The following is a 27,489-nucleotide window of genomic DNA, read 5'->3' on the forward strand; positions in this document are numbered from 1 at the left end:
CCCCTCCTCCCTGCACCAAGGCTGAGCAAAGTGTCCCAGCATAGGCCCTAGGTTTCAAAAAGCCAGCTCATGCACCAAGGACAGGTCCCAGTCCCACTGCCTGGGGGCCTCCTAAACAATTCAAGCTCATCAACTGTCTCACTTATCCAAAGGGCCTGGTCCAGTTTCATGGGGGCTCCTCAGGCGATTGGACTCCTGGAGCTCCACCTGGGGTTTGGCTGTGAATCTCTGCATCTACTTCCACCACTCACTGGATGAGAGTTCTGTCATGAAAGTTAGGGTGTTCAGCCATCTGATCACCAGAGTAGGTCAGCTCAAGTACTCTCTCAACCATTGCCAGTAGTCTATAACAGAGGTATCTTTGTGAATATCTGGGGACCTCTCTAGCACTCTGCTTCTTCCTATTCCCATGGGTTCTTTATTTAGCATGGTGTCTCTTTCCTTGTTCTCTCACTCTGAACCTGATCCAGTTGGAATCTCCCACTCCCCTACCTTTCTCCCCAACCCTTGCCCTCCATTAGCCCCCTCACCCCCAGTTTGCTCATGTAGATCTCATCCATTTCTCTGTCCCTGGGCAATCTTGTGTCTTTCTTAGGGTCCTCTTTACTAGGTAGCCTCCCTGGAGTTGTGAGTTGCAGTCTGGTTATTCTTTGCTTTACATCTAGTATCCACTTATGAGTAAGTACATACCATGTTTGTCTTTCTGAGTCTGGGTTAAATCACGAAAATTTTGTAGGGCAAAGGACATGATCAATAAGACAGAACAACAGCCTACAGAATGCAAAAAGATCTTCACTAACTCCACATCTGACAGAGGGCTGATATCCAGAATGTATAAAGAACTCAAGAAATTAGACATTAAAATACCAAACAGTCCAATTAAAAAAATGGGCTATAGAGCTATACAGAGAATTCTCAACAGAAGAAGCTCAAATGCCTGAAAGACATTTAAGGAATTGCTCAACATCCTTAATCATCAGGGAAATGCAAATCAAAATGACTCTGAGATACCATCTTACACCCATCAGAATGGCTAAGATCAAAACACTGAAGACAGCTTATGCTGGAGACGATGTGGAGCAAGGGGAACACTCCTCCACTCTCGGTGGGAATGCAAACTTGTACAGCCAATTTGGAAATCAATATGGTGCTTTCTTAGAAAATTGGGAATCAACCTCCCTCAAGACCCAGCTATACCACTCTTGGGCATATACCCAAGGAATGCTCAATCATACCACAAGGACACATGTTCAACTATGTTCATAGCAGCATTATTTGTAATAGCCAGAACCTGGAAACAACCTAGATGCCCTTCAACTGAAGAACTGATAAATAAAATGTGGTTCATATGCACAATGGAGTACTACTAAGCAGAGAAAAACAATAACATCATGAGGTTTGCAGGCAAATGGATGGAACTAGAAAATATCATTCTGAGTGAGGTAATCCTTTAGAGTCTTTCAACTGTTACCTCTTGAAAATAAAATATATGTTCCTTACTTTCTCATTCCAAAGAGGAGGTACCAAGGTGTACTTACAATTAAATGAAAGTAAAACCAATATTCAGTAGTGTAAAACAAATTTTGTAGCTCAACCATGTCTGGGATTCACTCACAATAGTTTGTGTTCCAAAGGGTTTCTTCAGTTTCACTCTCTTGGCTCTGGCATTCATAGTACGGGTAGCTTGTCTTGTAGGTTCTGGACTGGCTGAACTCTACACCTGCAGTTGTCCACAGTGATCATCTCATGATCTTGTCATTTTCAATATACTGAGTCTCTACAGGCTGCCCCTTCACCAATGTCCTCCTAGACTCTCTTCAGGGATTTTGAATCTGTTCCGTGGTGCCAAAACTTAGTCTCGTTCCATTATCTCTTTTACTTGCTGTATTACTGCAACTGAGGATACAAGTTCTCCAGCAGTTTTCCTGATTTATCATGGTACCACGCTCCAACTACTCTCCATGATCCCCTCATTTCTCACGCTTCCAAAACTAGTAACAATGCCAGGACAGTTTCTTACAGGTTAATAATTTCAGTTGCCAGTATGAAATGCAATTATTGCTCCCTCTTAACCATATTATCTAAATGTTGACTCTGCAGAAATATTCCCAGAAGATTTTACCTCAGTAATTCTCATGTCTTCTTAATCACAGGTGATTTCTCAGGCCCAGCTAACCAGCACCATTTGTCTCTGGAAAGCAAAGCTTCGCACTTCAGTGATGATGTTCTATTGCTAATCACAGGTGATTCTTGAGCCTCAGCTGACCAGAAACAGCAGATTCTTAATACAGATGAGCACACAAATGGTGCTAGTGTGATCTTTAACTTCCTGTGAACCTTCACAAGCCAGGCCTCCATTCTCTACATTGGACTCAGCATTGTTATCTCCCAAGCTCTAACAATGGCTCATTAATCTCTGAGCACTCAACAACTTTTCCTGTCCCAAATATCAAACACTTTTACAAGTTTTCCTCAAAACAGCATGGGTAGTTGATCACAGCAATACCCCACCCCTAATACCAATTTTTGTTCCAGTTTGTTTTCAATTGCTTTGATAAAGACTATGACTGAAAGAAATTTGGGATTAAAATGTTTCTTTGACCTCATAGAATCCAGACTATCACTGAAAACAGTCAGGGCAAGGACTCAAAGCAGGAACCTGGAGACAGGAACTGAAACAGGCCAGGGAGGACACCTGCTAAGTGACTTATTCACTGTATTTTTCTCAGCCTCATTTCCTGTATCACCCAGAACTACCTGCCCAGAAGTAGTACTTCCCTCAGTGAGTAAGACCCTTCCACATCAATCCTTAATCAATTGTAAACGGAGGCTTTTCCACAACCATTTCCAAATAATCACTGAGAGGTTTATAAGTTATAAATGTTTGGCTGGTGGCTCACCCTTATTTCTATCTAGCTCTTACATTTAAATTAACCGATATTTCTTATCTATGCTTTGCCACATGGTTCATGGCTAGTTACCTCATTTTCTATACATATTGTTTCCTCAGTGTCTGGCTGGCATCTTCCCTGACTCTGCCCTTCTTCATTGCCAGTTTGAATGTACCACCTAACCTTATTGTACCTTGCCATTGTCCAAAAAAGCTTTATTTATCAACCAATGAGAGCAACATATATTCACAGCATACAGAAGACCATCCCACAACGCCACAGACTTGCCTATAGGCCAATTGTGTGTGTGTATGTGTATGTGTGTGTGTGTGTGTGTGTGTGTGTGTGTGTGTGTGTGTGTGTGTAGTCTTAATTAACTTTCCTTCTTCTCAGATGGTTTTGTTTTGTGTCAAATTGGCTAAAGGTATCTAGGACACTTAGAACCTAGAAATGTTGGAGAGTAAATTTCAGAACCCATTTTTACAGTCTTTCTACCAGTTGAGTGCAGGAAAAGGTCTAAGTTCAAAATATTCTTCATTTGAACTGAAATGCCATCTAATATTAGACACAAAAATCTCAATTCTGTAAAGTTTAAATAAATTTATTCTTAAGAGATATATGCATGTGCTTCCTATTTTTTATTATGATTGGTTTAAAAATATGATTTCAGTCATGTCAGTTGACCTGTATTGTTTCTCCTCCACTACGATAGGAAATTTAACTGAATGGTCACTTTAAGAGAGAAGACTCTTTCATCAATCTTCTTCCATTCTTTTTTCTATTTGTCTTTTCTATGTGGTAGAAGCACATTTCCTACTGTAGATTGCAGTACATTATATAGAAGCAATATTCTTTCTTTGCTTCTTTTTATAAATTTTTATTTTTTTAAATTTTTTATTCAATTTCTGTACAAACCACAGTTCCCCCTCCCATCCCACCTTCCACCCCCCACCCCCACTTACCTCCCAACTGACCCCCTCATTCACTCCTCCTAAATGGTAAGGACTAACATGTGGAGTCAACAAAGCCTGGTACATTGAGGCAGGACCAAGCCCCTTCCTGCTGTGGGAACTCACAAACTCTAGACAGCCGTGGAGCCTACATGGGACCAAACTAGACCCTCTGCATGTGGGAGACAGTTGTGTAGCTTAGTCTGTTTGAGGGGGCCCTGGCAGTGAGATCAAAATCTATCCCTGGTGCATGAGCTGGCTTTTTGAAGCCCATTCCCTATAATGGAATTCCTTGCTCAGAAACCTTCTTAAGGAAGGCAAAGACCTGTCAGTTGTGCCCATGTGTGAGTGGGCTTATTATTGTAGCTTTAGTGTTTTGGCAAGCTTGATAGCTTAAATGGCCAAACTACTGTCTGATCTGTTCTTTACCATTGTGGAAGCAATGCATTGACCTCCACATGGCTGACTATTAATTACTTTCATCTTCAAAAGTTTCATAACAGCTGAGAAATAAATATTGCAATGGTATTTATTTGATCCATAAAAAGCTAGACTAACTACTTTTTATTCTAACTTAATCCTTAAAACTTAGAAGCTATAATTTGTATGATTTAATACCTTCAGGAAGTTTATTTGGAACTAGTGGGATATTAACCAGTTAAGACTGGCCTGAGAAGTGGTATTTTATACTCTTGTCACAAGATATTCCATGTTTAATAGTCACAAAAATACTATATAGTTTGGGTGTGTAGATAAAGGCATGAGGGCTGATAACACTTTATTGGTAAACTTCCTTATATTTTCTGTAAGTTTTAAATCATCAGCTAAATCTAGTAGCACAAATATTTCTGTCATAACCTACTGAGGATTCAGTTTCTCTTTTTAAAACTTCCTTTAGGTAAATCACAGATAAATATAGAAAATCACAGCCAACTGAGAGATTATAAAAGATACAACAAATACTTTAGGATGATTATTCAGTGAAATGTTAAAAGAATATTTTGTGTGCATGTCAGGTTTCTCAGACACTTCAAACTAGTAATTTGGATTCACTTCATTTTAATCACTGAAGTACCTTAACAGAGGCTGGCAAGGGGAATGAAGAGGCAGCGAGAAAGAGCAATGCACTTAAATGATGGGGATGCTCTTATAACTCAGCTCCAGATAACTCAAAGAAGCACACGGTGAAGATGACAGTACAGTGCTCAGCTCCACTCAGGAAGGAAAAGGCAAAATCTCTGGATCCCTCCAGGAGCTCCCAGGGTGAGGCTCAGAGAAAATATTCTGAAGATGTAACTTCTTTCTCCCTTTGTTACTAGAGCTAAGTCTTACATTTTAAAAGAAGTATATTTTGGAAACCAATCATATCTGATATTTTAATTGAATTTTTAGAGTAATAAAATTAGCATCATTTTATAAACAAAGTGAATTTTCTATATTGGTACCATGGTTAAAGAGACAGTCACAGTTTTAAAGTATTTGTCTATTCAGTATGTGTTTTCAAAAACAATAACATACAGTGTAATTTTAAAGTAATTTGATTACATGTCAACCTGACCTGTTCACTGACAACTTAGTATTCAAAGAAATGCTATCCTATTAACAAATAGCTTTAACACATATATATGTAAGCAGAACAGAACAGAAGTTTGTTGTTGTGCTAGAAAATTTCAGTGGAATCATATTAGTACTAGTTTGGGAATTTGTGTGAACAGGGAAGAAAAAAAACAGCATTAAGGAAAGGTGTCTAATTCTTCTGAACAGCAGTTGAAGTGTACCATATGTTCAGTTCTTATGTCACAGCAGCTCTTTAGGACTGTACTAGTTACTCTACCTAAAATTTTCATAGGTTATGGGTACCTTTCCAATACTAAATTTTCAAAAATTCTGGCATCTAATACATAACACTTTCCTGAGAATATCTATATCAATATTGAACATTAAAAAACTTACAATCTCAATGGCGTCAACATCTTATTTGCTTTTCCACTCTTGTATTTATCCTTCTAAGCTTGTAAATAGCCCCCAAAACCTTCAGATTTGGAGGCTGCAATTCCAACATAAAGGTGTCAACATATTTCAACATTTTTTTTGCCCCATCTCTTTGGGTTGCAGCTAGCTTTATGACATGTTTTCACAGACCTTTCCTAAATAGTATATATATATATATATATATACACACACATATATATGTATATATACAGATACATATATATGTATATATATATATGTATACATATATATATATATTCATCTTTTCTTATAAAGCCACTAACCATACTAAGTTACAGCATTCCAATATAACTATTTACAGCTCTTAACTCCAGTGCATGTCCAAAATACTAGGGGCTAAGACCTTAGTAAGTGAATGTGAAGGGGATAGTTTTCAGCCCATAGTAACGTAATTTCCATAAGCGGTGGGAACTACACATAAAATTATGAGATTATTATTAACAGATACCAATAAGTCTCAGGCCATGGAACTGATTACTATTTTCTTCTTTCTTTTTTGTCCTTGACTAAGCAGAGGCAGCAGTACTTTGGAGATGCTCCAGAATGCACTTCGGTGGTTCCTCTGAGGAAATAAACTGACATCAGCCATGGGAAGGATAATACAGAATTCCAATTTCCTGTCACTAACAAGGAAGTAGTTTTATGTAATATTGTAAGATGGATCTGCTATTTTGCATTTTTGTGATAATAGTCCTGAGGATTGACTTATTCACACAAAGAAGGTTGAATATAGAGGATGGTTTTTAATGGTAAATTAGCTTCATTTTCAAACTCTTCTTTGTCAGACATGCTTTTTTTCCTAAAGAGCTCAAAATCTGTTTAGAATTGTAGAATGGTATGCCTCAAAGGATCTGAGCCTATCAAATTCAGAAATGCAAACATACACAGTGTTCTGTGTAGTTTTGATTGTCAACTCAATCCAATCCAATGTCATTTGAGAAGAGAAAGTACAATTAAAGAATTAGCTGGATCAGATTGGTCCATGGGCATTTCTGTGTGACATTTTAATGACTGACAATAGATAGACAGGCCCAGCCTATTGTGGAAGGTTCTGTCCTTAGGCAGGTGGTCCTGGAGTGTATAAAAAAAAATAGCTGAAAGTAATTAGCCAGTGAGTGCACTTGCAAGCAACATTACTCCATAGTTTCTGCTTCAGTTCCTACTTGAGTTCCTGCTCTGATTTTGCAGTGGAAACTGTGACCTGGAGGTGAAAGGCCATAAAACCCAAAACCAAACACATACATACACACACACACACACACACACACACACACACACAAAAAAAAAAAAACAAAACCCAAAACAAAACAAAACAAAACAAAAAAAAAAACAACCAACCAACCAACCAGCCAAACGAACAAACAAAAAACCCTTTCCTCCTCTAAATGTCATTTGGTCAGTGTTTTATCACAATCAACAGAAGATCAAACTAGGATAGTCAGTGGATGCTGATCACAGAAACACCTTTCACTCCATGATAATAATTTACAAAAGGGAGCCTTGCTCACCACTGAGACCTAAAGAAATGTGTGGGATTTCAAAAACCTACATTCTGCAAATGAGAAAACAAACATAACTCTTTATGTGGCTCTGAATCTAGAGCTGAGAAACTGGAGTCATCAGTGATAGTCACTTCACTAACATCAGAGAGCTAGTGGAAGACGGAGAGTACCAGAAGAATCCGGACCATAATCTGGCACAGTCTCTTTAGCCGTATTTGGAAACAAGGTCTCCATAGAAGTAAGGACATAAGATAAAGTGACAGCAGGACATCAAACAATGACTAAAATCTTCAAATGAAGACAAGACAAGAACTATAGACACAGAAATATTGGGGCATGAAACAAGTAAAGTAGAGGATGGTGTGATGCTGCTACAAGCCAAAGAGTTTCAGCATTTCTTCTAACACAGAATCTGGAGAGAAGGGAGAAAATAACGTTACCTAAATAGAGTTCAGCTCAATTGATGACTTGATTTCAGGAATACAAGTTCCAAAACAATGAAAGATAAATTCCCACTTTTACGAAGCCACACCACTATTATGGTAGGTAGTCCTTTTGTTTGACAGCCCAAGACAATGAAATTACAAGCAGAAACACATGCATGAGCAAGGGGAAGAGGATGATCCTTGATGTCAGTGAGCCAGTGGCAAAGTTCCAATACTTTGTTCCTCGGGACATTTCTCTATTGTTTCAGCTAATTCTTGATTACCATTTACCTTTTCTTTAAAAATCACAGTATGGTTTTACTATTTATATGTTATCCATATTTTAAGGGAAAGAACACTTGGGGTAGCTCAGAATCACCTACATTCCTTAAATGTGTATTAAACATAGATTCAGGGGATTAAAATATATGTGACCTCATGTGTTTTCACAGACTGGAGAAGTTTTACACTCATCATTTACATTCTAGCCCTTATTGTCACTCCACTTTTTTCCCAGATTGTGTTGACCTGGGAAAATGCTTGTGACATTTGCTTGATGCCCAAGCACCATGCAAACAAACTCCATTTTCTTTGTAACCAGATCCTAGCCCCAGTTTTGATTAAAGATAAAGAGATGCAAAAATACCCAAATGACATGCAGGAAAACAAAATGTCTGCTTCTTCAGATAGTTCTATTTTTGTGTCTATAATTCTGCTCACCAACTGCATGTGTAACCTTTCTTTAAATTTGCAAAATAATTCAGAAGTTTTCATGCTGCCAATTGCTAATCAAACGTTCTTCATCAACATCCACGCCCTCTTCCCATTTGTCATCTTATTCATGCATTGCAAACAGGGGCTCATGCAGCTCCCTCTTCTCTTTGCTGCAGGAAAACAACAGGCTGTGTAACCAAGGGGAAGCTTATTAGCAGCTAAAAGCTCATTTTTAATGCCACCTAATCAGGTTGCCGACTCATTGAAATTATGAATCTGAAGGAAAAAAGATCCTCATTTAATGCCTCAAATATTAGCGTGGCTTGTCACACAGTGCCTTTAATATCACTTGCTTCCTCTCAAAGAGTTCAAGCACGAAGCCTTTGCCAGAATAAATTGGTAAACCTGTTTCTTTCTCAGTGCATATGGTGAAAACCTTTGAGGTCTGTCTGATTTATATAAGTGTACTTGGCTGCTATTTTATATTTATCCAAACTATGCTACAAAGTAAAAAGTAAGGATCAGTTCCAAGAAAAAGATTCTTTTTAATATAAAGACTGGACATGTTTGTGAATATGACATATGTAGACTTCTCAGTTATGATTGACTTGCTAAATGGAGTTCACTTATTCTGCATCATATTATTGGTTTTATTATTGATTCATCGTGAAAGTTAATGAATGAAAATGCAGGTGCCTGAAACATTCATGTATTTTAAATGTGTCTTTAAAGCTATAAATAACATCATGATGTTTTTCATGCTAGAACTTTTTCAACCCGTACACATTTTTTTTTCCATTTGTCAGGAAAGTTGAAATTTGTGACAACACTTTGTCATCTCTTTGCAACCCTATCAAGGAACTGTGAAATAAAATATTTGTAGCACCAACTAAAGGTCACTTTCATTCTAACATGGGTTGGACATGTGTGTGCCATGAAAAGTGACTCATGGTTCAAGGTTAATGTGTTGATCAAATCCATGACTTTCTAGCTGTAGAGAAAATAGTTTTAGCAGCCATATGTGCCTTCAGCAAAGCATAGCAAACTTTTAGAAGCAGTGTCCAACACCTGAGAAGGAAGCAATGGTACCTCTGTGGGTTTCACATATTCAAAGTCTAATCAACAATGTATAAACTGATTGATCCTTAACATATGGGCTATGAAACTAATGTTAGAAGAAACTCATAACAATATGCCACATGAGAACAATGAGTAGTTGAATAACATGGAGAGTAGTTATCTGCTCTTTGTTTCTAAACATCTATTTTTTATTTTACTCTATGTGTAAGTGTGTGGCTATGTGCCCATGGATGATGTACCTGTGGAATCCAGAAAAGAGCATCAGACACTCACAAGATGGACTTGTAAGCCACACATGTGATGCTGGGAACTAAACTATTGTGCTCTTAATCTCTAAACCTCCTTTCCAGTCCCACCTGGCTAGTCTTTCAGCAGTACCTTTTTCAAGAGAAATCTTAATCCCCTATTTTTCATTCCAAGTATCTTTCTTTGTGACTCTTTTGTTATTATAATATATAAAAATGATTACACTACCCCCCTTTCTCCATGATATTCTTTCATTTATTTGGTGACAGTTAATGTCTCTTCTTAAAATATTTCCAGACAAATCAAGTCCTCTAACCCTCTCCCACTGCTGACATGTTCTTCACACTGTGGTGTCTGTTAAAACATGCAATACAATGTTTATATGACCAGTATAGGATAAATAATTATTAAATGACAATAGGTTCTTATACTGGTTATTTCAAAGAAAGTATTACTTTTATGGAGACTTAACTATTCCTTCTTCATATTTCTTCAGATCTTCTTCTCTTCCTGAATGAACAATACATTATCAACTTAGTCAGAGTTATCTGAACATGACTGATTTTCTACTTTGAATAGCAGGTTATGTCAGCATGTCCTAAATAGAAGCTGTGTGTCACAGGGTGTTAGGGGAGGCAACCCACTACTATACTAGTATATTTTGCCGGCAGGTCACTGTTGTAGGTCACAGGGGTTTTATCTGGGTAATACTGGTGTCTAATTTTCTGCCCTAGTACCGTGAAGAGTACCTTCAAACATCATGAGTACTAGCTAGTAGAAATGAGGTTTCCACTTAGGCACCAGCTTGATTTCTCCATGTTCAATGACACAGTAAGTTGTGTCTTCAGCAACAGAGTCTTACTATCATGTTATGAGGTGTAACCAATAGTCTTGACATAAACTGTTAACTTTACTACTAAGGGTTTTATTTTTATACTGTTATGGATGGTGTTTTCATAATTTTTTATTTTGTTCAGTTTCAAAATATTGTACATAAGTTAAATTTAAATATTGCTCTTGTATTCTGTACTTAACTAAGTCATTTTTATCTCTCAATGTAGGTGTGCATATTCATTAGAATTTCTGTAAACATAAACCTGTCATTCATAAAATTTGTTTCTTCCTCTTTAATCTTCTAGGTTATTACATTTTTAAAATGTGTTATTATTGAATAGAAATTTTGAAAACAAATATTATGGCATAAGCTTTTTCTTGCTTCTCTAGGTGGAATAGATTGTATATAATCACTCGCAGGTGTTCTTTGCTTTTATCAGATTGAAGACATGAGTTTCTCTAGTTTATTGAAAGTTTTCATTATGAACATGGTCATTTTTATCATGTTAGAGATGCAAATATTTTTAAAATTTATTTCAGTAACAATGTGTTTTTTCTCTTTAGTGATATGATGTCATAGAGTGGTTTCTCGAAGCTAGAAGGATGTTATCTTAAAGAGTAGAATGTAACAAACCACATCTCAGTCACTCGCAATGACTTGTTACTTCAACATGTAGTTAAAATGTCAAATTAAGTAGAAGACAGGAAATGGAAGAATTATCATCAATGTGATGGAGAGTATTGGATTGCCTCAAACAAACTGGGGTTAAAAGATAAAGTTATTATTAGTGGGAACAGGATCATGTGAGGAATTCAACAGGAAAAGCCACATGCTCTCCTAGGGAATACTTAATTCATTGTAGAAAATGCATGAAAGGCAGACTTAGATTAAAACTCAAAAGGAAAGGGGACACATGTTATTGGAGAGTGAAATAAAAGGGAATCTTTGTTTTATAGTAGCAGAAATCCTAGTTGAATTGTTATAATCCTATGGAATTGCTTGAAAAGTGGAATGCGAAAAATTTCAAATAATTTATTTATATTTGTTATTTATAGCAAGCGATAGAAATCATTATAGACCTTGAAACTTAATCATACTTACTTGGTGGGACTTAGAATTCTCACAAAACCAGCAATTGACTTTGCTCTTTCATGTTCTTGTTTTGAACAGGCTATTTGTAACTTTCTCTTGGCATATCAACCATTACATCTTAGAAAAAATGTACTAGCTGTACAGATAAGATGGAAAGAAATCCTTCAACCCCTACTAAAAATAGATTCATTCAAGAGTCTCATACATAATTAATTAGATGATTTTGGCTTTGAAGTTGGCTCAAAACTGGTAAGGTTTTAGTGAGACACTGGGCTTAAAATGAGGCTCTTGAAAAGACATTCAGATGTGGGGAATATACTTTGCCTATGAAATTTGACATTTTAGAACCAGAGGAAAGATTTTGGTGAGTTGAAGACTAGACCTCAAATATGTTTACATCTTCCTCATCCAGTGGCGTCGATATGTAGCCCCTACTCTTTGGGAGCTTGAAACAGGAGAATTGAATCAGAACATGAGTTTAAGGCTAGCCTGGACAGCATCTCAAAAAGCAATATCAAAAAGCAAACAACCACAACCAGGAAATCCATTTCTTTTTTTTCTTTTCTTTTTTTTTTAATTTAATTTAATTTAATTTTACAATACAATTCAGATCTACATATGAGCCACGGATTCCCTTGTTCTCCCCCTCCCGCCCCCCCTCCCTTTCCCCTCAGGCTACTCCCCATTCCCACCTCCTCCAGGGCAAAGCCTCCCCCAAGGACTGAGATCAACCTGGTAGACTCAGTCCAGGCAGGTTCAATCCCCTCCTCCCAGGCCGAGCCAAGCAACCCTGTATAAATCCCAGGTTTCAAACAGTCAACTCATGCAATGAGCACAGGACCCGGTCCCACTGCCTGGATGCCTCCCAAACAGATCAAGCCAATCGACTATCTCACCCATTCAGAGGGCCTGATTCCGTTGGGGGCCCCTCAGCCATTGGTTCATACTTCATGTGTTTCCATTTGTTTGGCTATTTGTCCCTGTGCTTTATCCAACCTTGGTCTCAACAATTCTTGCTCATATAAACCCTCCTCTTTCTCCCTAAATGGACTCTCGGAGCTCCACCCGGGGCCTAGCTGTGGATCTCTGCATCCAGTTCCCTCAGTCATTGGATGGGGTTTCTAGCACGACAATTAGGGTGTTTGGCCATCCCATCATCAGAATAGGTCAGTTCCGGCTGTCTCTCGAACATTGCCAGCAGTCTATTGTGGGGGTATCTTTGTGGATTTCTGTGGGCCTCTCTAGCACTTTGCTTCTTCCTATTCTCATGTGGTCTTCATTTACCATGGTCTCCTATTCCTTGTTCTCCCTCTCTGTTCTTGATCCAACTAGGATCTCCTGCTCCCCCAAGCACTTTTTCCCTCGACCCTCGCCCTTCATTTCCCCCACTCATGTCCAGGCTGTTCATGTAGATCTCATCCATTTCTCCGTCATTGTGTGATTCCCGTGTCTTTCTTGGGGTCCTGTTTTCCAGTTAGCCTCCCTGGTTATGTGAGTAGCAGTCCAGTCATCCTTGTTCCACATCTAGTATCCTCCTATGAGTGAGTACATACCATGTTTGTCTTTCTGAGTCTGGGTTACCTCACTCAGGATGAATTTTTCTAGATCCATCCATTTGCTTGCAAACCTCATGATGTCATTGTTTTTCTCTGCTGAGTAGTATTCCATTGTGTATATGTACCACATTTTATTTATCCATTCTTCAGTTGAAGGGCATCTAGGTTGTTTCCAGGTTCTGGCTTTTACAAACAATGCTGATATGAACATAGCTGAGCAAGTGCTCTTGTGGTATGATTGAGCATTCCTTGGGTATATGCCCAAGAGTGGTATAGCTGGATCTTGGGGGAGATTGATTCCCAATTTTCTAAGAAAGTGCCATATTGATTTCCAAAGTGGTTGTACAAGTTTGCATTCCCACCAGCAGTGGAGGAGAGTTCCTCTAGCTCCACATCCTCTCCAGCATAAGGTGTCTTCAGTGTTTTTGATCTTAGCCATTCTGACAGGCATAAGGTGGTATCTCAGAGTTGTTTTGATTTGCATTTCCCTGATAATTAGGGGTGTTGAGCAATTCCTTAAATGTCTTTCAGCCACTTGAGTTTCCTCTGTTGAAAATTCTCTGTTTAGTTCTATAGCCCATTTCTTAATTGGACTGTTGGGCATTTTGAGGTCTAATTTCTTGAGTTCCTTATATATTCTGGATATCAGTCCTCTGTCATATGTGAGGTTAGTGAAGACCTTTTCCCATTCTGTAGGCTGTCACTTTGCCTTGTTGACCGTATCCTTTGCTCTACAAAAGCTTCTCAGTTTCAAGAGGTCCCATTGATTGATTGTTTCTCTCAGTGTCTGTGCTACTGGTGTTATATTTAGGAAATAATCTCCTATGCCAATGCATTCAAGACTATTTCCTACTTTCTCTTCTAGCAGGTTCAGAGTAGCTGGATTTATGTTGAGGTCCTTGATCCACTTGGACTTAAGTTTTGTGCATGGTGATAGATATGGATCTATTTGCAGCCTTCTACATGTTGATATCCAGTTATGCCAGCACCATTTGTTGAAGATGCTTTCCATCAAAATAACAACACAATTCTTCACAGACCTGGAAAGAATAATACTCAACTTCATATGGAAAAACAAAAAACCCAGGATAGCCAAAAGAATCCTGTACAATAAAACAACCTCTGGAGGCATCACGATCCCTGACTTCAAGCTCTACTATAGAGCTACAGTAATAAAAACAGCTTGGTACTGGCATAAAAACCGACATGTGGACCAATGGAATCGAATTGAAGACCCTGACATTAATCTGCACACCTATGAACATATAATTTTTGACAAAGAAGCCAAAAGTGTACAATGGAAGTTCATTTCTTAATCCACGGACTTTGTCAAAATCTTATCTTCCCATAAATAAAAAAATATACATATGGTATTCTATGTTAATTTTATTAAGGTACTTAATTACACCTACACATTTAAGTAATGCAAAATAAAATATTTTTATGTAACTGAACATGTTTTATTATATATTGCTAAAGATTTGCAATTAACTTATAAAATGCTTTGTTTTATGTCTACTAAGATTTTACCTTATTGGACAACTATAGCCAACTGAACCTATCCCATTGCAATTTACTACAGGGGAAGTTGTTAAATATAACAGTGAGTACATAAATATTGACCTTCATTGGATTAATTCTATAGAACATTATCTCATGATTAAATACTTACATTTAATTATACTTTAATCTGTACTTTCTACAGTGTCAGTTTTCTTATTTATGTATTTCTTTGTAGATCTGAAACATAAATGAAAATACTGTACTCTTGGTAACTGGTGAGATGCCTTAACAGGAAACATGCTTGTTGTCAAGCTTGATGAACTGAGTTTCATAATGAAATGTACTTAGTGGGAGGAAAGAACCAAAGAATGCAAGCTCTCCTCTGACCTTCACGTACACTCCATGACACATGTACATCCATAAATACACACACACACACACACACACACACACACACACACACACACACACACATATATATATATATATATATATATATATATATATATATATATATACATACATATATACAAATACACATGTACACAAGCAGAATCTCAAAAAAACAAATAAATAATGTGTGTAAGAATAAAGAAATGATTACACACTTTAACAATAGTATCTATGCTATTTATTTTGGGAGCAAGTATATCTTTGGAAAGTTATAAACTATAGTGTTTTTACTCAATTACCATAAATATCAATGATTCTTCAATACTCAATATTTTAACATTATTTAGAGAAATCTGACTTTCTTGGATTTTCTCAAACACGTTGGGGACATCCCTTTGAAATCTTGGAAGGCATATTATGTTATAGGCAGACAGACAGCTTCTTTCTAGTATCCTTAGCCTCCAAAGAAATAGAATCACTCAACTTCCTTTTTTCAAGTGTTTCTGATAGCTGTCATCTTTCAAAAACAACTTCATTCAGATTTTGGCTTGTTTGAATCTTGTTCTTCCTGTGTGCACTGATCCCTGACAGTTTGGCTTCTTCCCTGCTTTCATAATCCCAATACATCTTGTCTTCACTCCTGTGAATGCATAATTTATTTGGGGCTTTGCACATCATTTCTTATCTCATGTTTGTGGATTCTCATCTTATAGGGAGTTCTTACAGACAATTCTGGATTATATGGATTCTATACATAGTTTCCAGAGCTACATAAGGGGAATTTAGATCCATCCAACCTTGAGCCTTCAGGTTGTCAGTTTCACTTCTGTCTCTGCTCTAGTAGAATCACCTTCTCCACTGTCTGGCTTTGGAGAATTTATAAATGCCATTTCTACATGTGTCATATATGATGGTCTAGGAAGTATGCATATGTGCATATGAATATATGCTCATGTATATACTTGTCATTTCCAAGTATTATTATTCTCTCTATTTAGAAGCTATTTTGAGGAATTCCTAGTATATCAGGTATTATACCAGAAAAAAAGTCTTATCACTTTCTATCAAATACCATCATAAACAAACAAAATATCATGAATATATTATAAATAATTCAGCTTCCATCCACTAATTGCTATGCTACTTATTGGGACATTTAGGTAACTAGGAGTATTTCTGATAATTAAGAAATTTATGACATGCTGTGTACTTGAGAGACAAGCCTAGTAAACAGTAATACTTCATGGTGGCAAAGAAAAATAAGTAAATATGAATGTAATCTTTCATTCTGTGTTTCTTGACACAAAAACAGAGATGCCTTTTTCCAGTATCCTATAGACATTAAACAGATATATTCAACTGTAGCTAGAGTTTTCCTGCCTGGCCCACAGTCAGGACAAATCTCTCTTACCTGCCAGTCCCACAGCCGCTCAGACCCGACCAAGTAAACACAGAGTCTTATATTGCTTACAAACTGTATGGCCATGGCAGGCTTCTTGCTAACTGTTCTTACAACTTAAATTAATCCATTTCCATTAATCTATACCTTGCCACATGGCTCGTGGCTTACCCGGCATCTTCACATGCTGTTTCTCATCATGGCGGCTGACAGTGTCTCTCTCTCAGCCTTCCACTTCCCAGCTTTAGTCTCCTCCTTGTCCCGCCTACACTTCCTGCCTAGCTAATGGCCAATCAGTGTTTTATTTATTGACTAATCAGCAACACATTTGCCATACAGAACATCCCACAGCATTCAACAATTATATATACACAAGTAAAGGAGAGAGGAATGTGTATCCACCACTTTGATTCACTCTTGTTGAGGCAAGTGGATCACCACACTATCTAATGACTGGAATGACAATAAAATCAGTTAAATTTCTGCAAAGAAGGACTCTCAGCAAATGTTAGATACCTTATGAGGCAATTAAGACAAAATGAATCCAACCTTATGAGGAACAGTCTTCCACAACAGCTGGAAAAATCAGAGGTAGTCTGAAACATGGCAATGGCATCATATGCAATTTAAATTAATTTAAATAACTTACAGCAATTTGACCTAGTTGAGTAATTAGATGTATACTTGTCTTCATGTGAGGAGTTGGTAGAGATCTATCAGCAATGTGTGGTAAGCAATAACTTAAAACATCAAGGATAGGTTTGTTGATAAATGAGAATGTCAAATTATGACAATTAAGCAATGATAATTACAGAACAGAGACTGCTAAACAGTTGTATTATTCAGATGGAAGTACACAGAATGAAGAACCATTGCATCATTTTGTTTCAGAATGCTTACCCTTGAAATACTTTGTTATAACATGAGCAGTCAAGGTCCAAGTGAGACAAAAATAATAGATGACAGAGATTTTTAATGTAATATAGAAAGGAAAAAGACTAGGGTAACTCATCTTTGGTAGATAAACAAAAAGTTAATCCTATCAATTTGAAAAGTTTACATAATCTACTGATGATGAATTAGAGAATTACTTGAAGTCCATGAACCATAAAAGATTAGTAATGGGTTATAGATTTAGAGTTTCTTGAGTATTGGTGTAACACAGTTTCATGAGATGTTCATTGAGAGTTTTCATAATACGAAAAGATATGTGCTCAGGACTCAGGATGAATGGAATCCAGAAATCTCAAAGTTTATGAAACATTAAACCAGGAATGAGTAGTCATAAAAATCTAAAGAAAAACAAAACTATCAAAAATGATACATTTACCTGTAGTACCTAGGGTTTGAACCCAACAAAATTTACATACACATGTAAAATATATGCATGTAAAAAATAATAATCAAAGAGGATTTCAACTTGTCAACAGAGAAATGGAAGAAATTTTAGGGAGGATAGCTGTGAGAGACTAGAGGGAGGATAGAGTGGGACAAATTGATATGATTCTATTTCAATTAAAATTAATTGAAAATAGTAAGTTTAAAAGAGAATGTTTTATCTTGCTTTAAATAGCAGGGGTTTATACAGTGATAGCAAGTGGTCAATTGTTAAATAACTTACATATTAATCACCAGATAAGAGATGTTTAGGTCTTGCAATTAGTTTTTAGTGCTCTGAAAGAAAATATTGTATTTAGAAGTCAGAAATATCAGGTCACTGAAGTTATATAGAGAATGGGGAAAAATGCTGAGTGAGTTGGCAAGAATAAAAAAAAAAATAGACTGTTTCCACTGCTTTCCAGAACTTGGTAGCAAGACCCTATATTGGACAGTTTTATGTCAACATGACACTAGCTAAATCATCTGTGAGGAGGAAATCTCAACTGAGACAATGCCTTCATATGAAGGGTCTGTAGGCAAGCCTGTAAGACATTTTCTTAATTAGTGATGATGGGACCTGCCTATTGTGGGTGTGGCCACCCCAGAACTGGTGATCCTGGACTCTATAACAAAGAAAGATGAGTAATCCAGTAAGCAGCACCTATCTGTGGCCTCTTCATCAGCTCCTGCCTCCAGATTCCTGTCCTGCCTGAGTTTCGATCCTGACTTCTTTTGATGATGAACAGCGATGTGGAAGTGTAAGCCAAATAAACTCTGTCCTCTCCAAATTGTTTTGGCTGTGGTGTTTCATCACAGCAATAGTAACTTAAACTAGGATGTGGGGACCCACAGAGGTTTCCGAGTGAGATTTGAACTTGCTTTACCCAGCAGGACTTCATTAGGGGATGGCTTGGCTACCTGCATGTTTACCATGGATTTGAAAGGGTCTGCACTTGGCTGTGCTAGGGGGAGGTCTTTTGCTCCACCCCTTTGCATTCCTATAAAAAGCCCTTTTGAAGAATCAGAAGGGGCCAGTGGATATTGATCCAGATCCTCTCAAAGCAATCCTGTGTTTCTGTATGTCTTCTCCACACTATCTTTCTATCTAAATATTTCTTATCCCTCTCTCCTCAAGAGTACCCTGAGAAAAAAGTGGGAGCTGGCCTCCCACACTAGAACAGACCCTACTTCTGAAGATAGCATGTATTTTGGTCACAGTATATGAAGAAATCACCTTAGTAGTGAAAAAAAAATTCCTCCTTGTAGGCTTCTCTTTATATTTCTGGAAGGTGCAATGTAAGCTGCTGGGTAAAAAGTCATCAACAGCTTTACCCAGCTGTGAGCTCTTTGAGTTACAATAACTATTATCCTTGCAAGATATGACCATGGCTGCAATTTAGCACCAAAGTTATAGCACAGCCAAATACATTCTGATTAGATATAAGCCTGCTACACAGGAGAAAACATGGCTTTACTGAAAATGTAACTAAAAATTTATATTTAGGGTGCTCATATGCATAACAAATGAAACTGTTACTAGTATTTCCCTAAATAGACATAGCATCAAATGGCCCTCAAAATTCGTGTGATTAATACAGACTTCAAGACTCATTAGAGAAATTTCTTTTTGTCGTAGACAGTAGTTAGTGCAGAAGCTCATAAGTGGTAAAAGTGCAGTGAATAACTAACTGTGAAGTGCTCAGACCCAAATTGAAGATTTATATCATACCTTCTCTCCTAAAACTAGGAACTAGTGGTTAAAAGGGGTGGAAAAGAAGGAGTTATACAATGTTTTCTGGAAATGCAGGACCTTTGCACTCATAAAGTGATGGTATTTGAATTCACAAGACTTACACAAGATCAAAGCCAGTGAACATTCCATCATGGAGGTTAGGAGGGTCTATGAGATTCCATTAGAATCACTGCTATAAGAATTCAGGAACAAAAGTTAACACCTGTAATCCCGCTATGAGTTGAGGAGGGTAGAGACAGGTAGACCCTTAAAGCTATCCTTCCAAAATATAAAAGGTCAAGGTAGAGTGATAGACCATGGATCAAAGAATAAGATGGATAGTGGTCAAAGAATGCACTCCTATAAATTCTGACTTCACACATGAGTACACTAACACAAACAGTCACACAAACAAGTATGTGTGCCTTGCATGCAAAATAAATATATAAGTAGTAGTTAGGAATTAGTTGCATTCAAATTCAATTATGAAAACCGATTTTTGGTCTAGCTATTTATAAAGCAAGACATAATACAAATAACATGAAGTGAATTTTGGCTCATGACCTCATTGGTCCTTAGAGATTTTTTTTGAATAGCTTGAAATTGTTAATGAGTTCATATTACTTTCACTCTAGGGCATCTGTAATGGTAGTAAGGATGACCATCAATCAGGAGTGATTAACGCAGTGTCTGGTGGTGATACCCCTGTTGATACTTCCCAGCACTAAGATTCTAATAGACAATTTTATCAAATAAAGCTTATTTTAGAAATGGAAGTTCTTAGCCCATTTGTAGGTAAATGACATGTAATAGGTATTTAATAAATAGCTATTAACTGAGCAAAACATCCTCTATATTTAAAAAGAAAGATTTAACAATACTTGTATTAAGCATTATCCTTGGACCACATAATGTTAGCACCATTGGAGTTCCAATTAGGGAAATTATAAATAGAATGACTTCCTATATCCAGTATTTCCTTAATTTATATTTATGAGATGACTAATGCAAATGTCTCTAGTAATGTACTTTGTAATTTTAAACTCTAGTCTTTGAATATAAAGTTACTCTTTTGTACACTATCTCAGGTTTTACTTTAGAAATAATATATTTAGGACACCACCAGGTCTGAGTTTAATCTTTTTTTTTTCTACTTTTTTCTTTTATTGAAGATTTTTTCATATAATATATCCTGATTACACTTTTCCCTCCCACAGCTTCTCCAAGATCCTCCTAACTTCCCCTTCCATCCTAATCCACACCAGTTCTGTCTCATTAAAATAAAGCATCTAAAGAATAATGACAAAATAAAATAAGGTAAAATAATGACCATAATCTCAGTGCAATTGATCTAAAAATAGGTATCTCATGTTTGTGCATTAGGTCTCAAAGAATATCTTGGGAGAAGGAAACAAAGAAATATTGTGCAGCCTCATTGGTAGGTGATTTTTTGCTCAACTGAAAATAATTCACATGCTCTGGCATACTCTAAGTGTTTCCCTATCTCTCTTCAGTTCTGTGGGCAGAGGCAGAAAGCGCTGTGGAAGGAGTTTTTTGCCTGGTTTTCCTAGAAGTGAATGTTCATTTCAGGTTGTAAATATAAATCTGCATCCAAAATTAGAGAATCAGATCGGTGTCAATTGTCCATCTTTCACATCCTGAAATCATATTCTGTACTTTTCACACAGAATATTTTGCTATATGAAATTCAGGGGCTAAATTACTCTTTTTTCATAACCTTAGGTTTTTATTTCAAAACTAGTTTTTATGGGAATGATTGCTTTAGCTAAAATCTAGAACAACCAGTTTAAAGACATGTATATATCATATACAACAAAATATTATAGTCTTGGTTCTGCAGGAATTGAAGAAAGTTTGATTTAGTCCTCTATGTTTTTAATTGCAAAAGAACATAACTCTCCTTAAGAATATATTGTCATGCTTCTTATTATCTTATGAAGAAACACAAATACTGTTTTGTACCAGAGTCAGAGAGAGCAAGAAGATTATATATGCAAGAAGATATGTAATACATAAAGTAAGACTTTATGTTCATCACTTAACTGTTCTGTCTATCTGCTGTAGTTACAGAAGCCAGGGAAATTTTACTTGGAATTCTTTTATCTTTGAAACATTAAAGGTGAAGCAAAATGTATTGAAGGTTAAAAGACTTGTAAAATGAGGCTTGCTTGCAGTTTTCAAAGCACTCACCTGACATATACAATTTGAATATATGACTGTGCGTCTATATTCCTCTGTTATAAATGACTAAACTCCTAATCACATTCCTGGAGGACTATGAAATTCTAGAAAAAATTTCAATTATAATATTTTAGTCATATAATAGATAATAATTGATAATATCATTTAAAATATTTATTTATTTTTATGTGAATTGGTGTTTGTTTTGCCTGTGGAAGTGTGTTGGATCCAATAGAACCCTTGCGAACCAACATGTGGGTGCTGGCAATTGAACATGGGTCCTCTGCAAGAGCAGTCAATGCTCTTAACCACTGACCCATCTATTCAGTCTCCATAAATGATGCCTTTAATAGAAAAAGTTTACCTACTTTTTAAGGACATCAGAAATCTCTGAATAAAGTTACGTCAGATTCTTGAAGTAATCAGTAAAATATTTTTCTGCTGAATTTTGAATCATGCATTATTTACCATTAATTAGCATGGAATCCTGGCACTCAATGTATATATAACACAATAAAGCTTTTTGTGTTTTACCAAGGATTTAGAAAAGTATTGTCAACTATGGAGGAAATGCTCATGTTGACAGAGTCCATAAATTGGTGTCCAATATCTCCCAATGGCATATATACATATATATATATATATATAATATTCTACTATAATATCTAATCTTTGAGTAAAAGCATCTCTAAATAAATTCACACAGGTTTTATGAGGAACAGGGTGTTTGTGTACCAAATTTCACCCTTAATATATGCATTTACTCACTATCTTTGTAGCCACTCACATGTGAAACCTCTGCTTGTAAGACTGGGTGAAAATTCCTGCCATTAACTCATTCTGCCATCTTTAAGAAAACTTACATAGGATCACAAGGCCTCAGATCTCTCACTTGGAAAATGGGACTCAGAATAACTATCTCATAAAACTCGAGTTAATATTCATTTCAGTTCTCTTAGAGCACAGACAAACCCTACTAGTAATGCCAAAACTCAAGGAGAATGCCGTACAAGGAGAATGAATCAAGAAGACAGACTACCAGGACTCGAAATGAAATGAAGATTTAGGTGAAATAGGTGAAGAATATTTTCTTAAAAATTAAGAACACAGAAAAAGAACATACAGAAAGTATTGGATGCAATGAAAATACCAGACATCAAATTATAAGAATAGATGGGAGAGAAAAATCCCAAGTCAATGCCATATATTAGATCTTCAACAACATTATGGAAGAAAATGTCTCCAAACAAATTGCAGACATACTTATATGGATACAGGGACCATGCAGAATATCAAACAAACAAGACAAGAAAAAAAAATCTACCCAAGATATATTAGAATTAAAACACAAAGTGTACAGAATAAAGAAAGTATTGAAAGAGGCAAAATTTAAAACACACACACACACACACACACACACACACACACACACACACACACACACCACATTTATAGGAAAACCCATCAGAATAAGAATGGCTAATTTCTTAACAGAAACATTGAAAGTCATAAGACCCTGTGGCAATGCATTACAATTCTGAAAAGACCACAAGAGCCAACATAAACTAATGCTCCCAGCAAAACTGTATTTAAGAAAAAAAAAAAACCATGATGTAAAAAGCTCTCTCTCTCTCTCTCTCTCTCTCTCTCTCTCTCTCTCTCTCTCTCTCTCTCTCTCTCTCTCTCTCTCTCTCCTCCTCTCTCTCTCTCTCTCTCTCTCTCTCTCTCTCTCTCTCTCTCTCTCTCTCTCTCTCTCTGTGTGTGTGTGTGTGTGTGTGTGTGTGTGTGTGTGTGTGTGTGTGTGTGTGTGTGTGGTGTGTGTGTGTGTAGCTAGAAACAATCACTCTAAGTAGGGTAAGTAATATAACCCAAACTGTGGGGGTCCTTTTTCCCTCTGGGCCTGTTGACCACCATGTAGGGAGGGGAAAGAGGCAGGTGGGGCAAGGGAAAGCTTTGGCAGCCTATGAGCACAAACGGAGACAGTCCTCCAGGAGACAGAATCAGCTCAATTTTATTCCAGAGTATAAGGAATATATAGGATTGTGGAACCTGGAGACAAACTGCAATTTGCATTAAGTGTCACACTCCTATTACAAGGCTTAGTATGGGGCAGTAGGGTCCTAGGGCAGAGACCCTAGTACTTGCCTTCTCAGCTGGAATCTGTGCCAAGGGTCAAGCTAAAGATGAATCAGTCATCTGGTTTTAGAGACAGCTTTTAGAAAAGCTCTGTCCTCCAGGCTCAGGGACATTCTCTAGATAAGGCAGGTAGAAAGCAGGAAGCTTTGCTGGATTGAGGGAGCTCCATGTTGTACAGCTATTGAGATAATCTGCTAGGCCATGGGGAGGCTGTAACCTCTGACCAACCAGCAATGTCTTCCAAGACCAGACCCCAAAAGATATATATTTCGTGTTTTTTCTTGTATATGAATTTGGGAATTGGTTTTTCCATTTCTGTGAAGAATGAGATGAGAATTTTGATTATGATTGTATTGAATCTATAAGTAGCTTTTGATGAAATAGCCATTTACACAATATTAACTTTACCAATTCATGAACATGGTATGTTGTTCTATTTTATAGTGTATTCTCTATTTCTTTCTTAAAAGGTTCAATATTTTCATTGTGGAGCTTCTTCTTTTTTTGTTGTTTTTTCCCAGATATTTTATTTATATATGAACTTTATAGGAATATGTCTATGGTCTCTTTCTTTGTATATTTGTTGGTGGGATATTGAAAAACTGTTGATTTGTGGAATTGATTCTGTATTTTGCCACATTGCTGAATTTGTTGCTTCTAAAATGTCTTCTGGTACAATTTTGGGAGTGTCTAACATATAGGATCAGATCATCTGTAAATAGGTTTAGTTTCCTTGTTTGACTTCTTCTTTCCATATTCTAATCCCTTTTTTTTCTGTTTTTCTGCCTTATTGCTCTAGATAGTACTTCAAAAACAATGTTGTTGAGGAACTGGGATAGTGGGCATCCCTTTCTCATTCCTGGTTTCAGTGGGATTACTTGAAGTCTTTTTCCATTTAGAATAATATGGGCTGGGGGTTTCTTATATACAGCTTGTATTATGTTCAAGTATGTTCCCTCTATCTCTCTATCATCTAAAACTTTTGTTACGAAGTCATGTTTGATTTTTTCAAAGGATTTTCCTGCATCTATTGAAGATAATCATATTCATTTTCTCTTCAAGTCCATTTATGTAGTTTATTAAACTTATTGATTCACCTATGTCAAATAATCTCTGAATTTCTGAGATAAAATAAAGACGGTCATACTGTATAATCTTTGTTATGTCTGTCTGGGTTCTGCTGGCAATAATTTTGAGTGTTGTTTAGTGAGGAATATTGTCCCATAGTGTTTTGTTGTTGCTGTGTCATCCCCTGGTTTGGTATTGTCTGGGTTCTCAGTGGTATTGTGTGTTTAAATATGTCTATTCCTCTCCTCACCCAGAAACAGTGTTTCCTACATTTTCCTTATATATGGTTTACCGGGTACAAATATTTTGTAGATAGTTATGTCATGGAAAGTTTTTCTTTCACCTTCAACCATGGAAAATAGTTTTGTTAAATATATACTAAAAGAGTATGTATTGAGAAACATCAATTTTTCTAGATTTTCCAATTTGGTGAAGTTTTAAAAAATATGTTCTTATGATTCTCTTGGTTTTTTGTCAGTATCTATTGTTATGCCTCCCTTTCCATTTCTAATTTCATTAATTTGGATATTATTTATTCAATTTTTCAGTTAATTGGAGTAAGGATTTGTCAATCATACTGATTTTTCTCAAAGAACCAAGTTTTCACTTCATTTAGTCTTTGTAATTTGTTGTTGTTTGCTTCTGTTTTTTTTTCCCTTGATTTCAGCCTACTGAGGTTGATTATTTCTTCTGGTCTGCTCCTTTTGGATGTGAGTTCTTAGTTTTATTCAATGTTTTAAGCGTTCCATTAGGTTCCTAGTATGAGGTCTCTCCAGTTTTTTGTTTTTTTTTTTCCATTTTGTTTTTTTGTTTTTTTTTTTAATAGGCCCTTGGGTCTATGAACTTGCCTCTTAGAGTCACTTTCATTATGTTTGTATATGTTGTGTATTCATTTTCATTTGACTTTAATAAGTCTTGAATTTCTTACATCATTTATGAATGGACCATTTTTCATTCTGTATAGGGTGATCTTCACAACTATGAGCAGTAAGTCAATCTGGAGAAAATATTTTAAGTTTTTGTTGATTACCCTGAATGCCTCATGGGAAAATGACTCCAAAGTGTTCTTTGGGGCTAATATATTCAGTTGGAATTAAACTGGTCTTACCAGATAGCATTTTGGAAGCTTCAGTGACTTGTGCCTTTGTAAAAATAGGCAAGTATAGAGTTGTTCAGTTTCCATGAGTTTTTAGGCTTTCTAATGTTTTTATCATTGTTGAAATCCAGCTTTAATATATGGTGGTTTGATAGGATGCAGGGGGTCATTTCAATTTCTTGTACTTGTTGAGACCTGCTTTGTCTCTGAGTATATGGTAAATTTTCAAAAATGTTCCATGAGTTGCTGAGAAGAAGCTATATTCTTTTGTGTTAATGTAAAGGTTCTGTAAATATCTGTTGGGTCCATTTGGTTTATGTCTGTTAGCTAAAACATTTCTCTAATTAATTTTTGTCTAGATGACCTGTTTATTGGTGAGAGTAGGATATTGAAATCTCCTTCTCTCAGTGTATGGGGTTCAATATGTAATTTTAGCTGTAGTAGTTATTTCTTTTTACAAACTTAGGTACCATTGTATTTAAGGCATAGATGTTAGGAATTTATATGTCCTCTTGGCTGATTTTTCCTTTCATGGGTATGTAGAGTCCTTCCCTATCTTTTCTGATTAATTTTGATTTGAAGTTGATTTTGTTAGATATCAAGATGGCAATATCATCTTGCTTCTTAGGTCCCTTTGCTTGGAAAAATATTTTGCAATCCTTTTCCCTGAGGTAATATCTCTTTCTTTGATGTTATGATATATTTCTTGGATGCATCAGAAGAATGGATCTTGTTTTCACATCCATCTGATAGTCTGTGTATTTTTATTGGGAATTTGAGACCTTGATGTCCAGAGACAGCACTGATCAATGATTGTTGATTCCTGTTATTCTGTTGGTGTTGTTGTTATTGTGTGTGTGTATGTATACTTCCCATCTTTTGACTTTTCTGGAGACAGATTATTTATTACCAGTATTTTCTTGGATGCAAACAATCTTTTTAGGTTGGAGTTTACCTTCTACCACCCTCTGTAGAGCTATATTTGTAGATTGATGTTGCTGAAGCAGAAGTTGTGTTGCAGAGCTGGGCATGAGACTGAGGGGTTTGATTTGGAGGATCCGAAGGAGAGGTGAAGATCTATAGTTAGCATCCCTGTTTCCCTGGAAGGAGTGGCCTGTGGGTTCAAAGGGAGTGCCTAATCTAGTTGGGGGCTAGGATGAAGCAGGGAGTTAGGGGAGGGAGGTTAGGAGGGAGAGATCTGTGGGATCAGCTGAAGATGGGTATAGCAGGGGAGGGAAGGCTGAAGCACATGTTCTATTGCAGAGCTGGGGAAGAG

Source organism: Peromyscus californicus, unplaced genomic scaffold (genome assembly GCF_007827085.1).
Source record: "Peromyscus californicus insignis strain IS unplaced genomic scaffold, ASM782708v3 Scaffold_5__1_contigs__length_169319896, whole genome shotgun sequence".
NCBI classification, from domain to species: domain Eukaryota; kingdom Metazoa; phylum Chordata; class Mammalia; order Rodentia; family Cricetidae; genus Peromyscus; species Peromyscus californicus.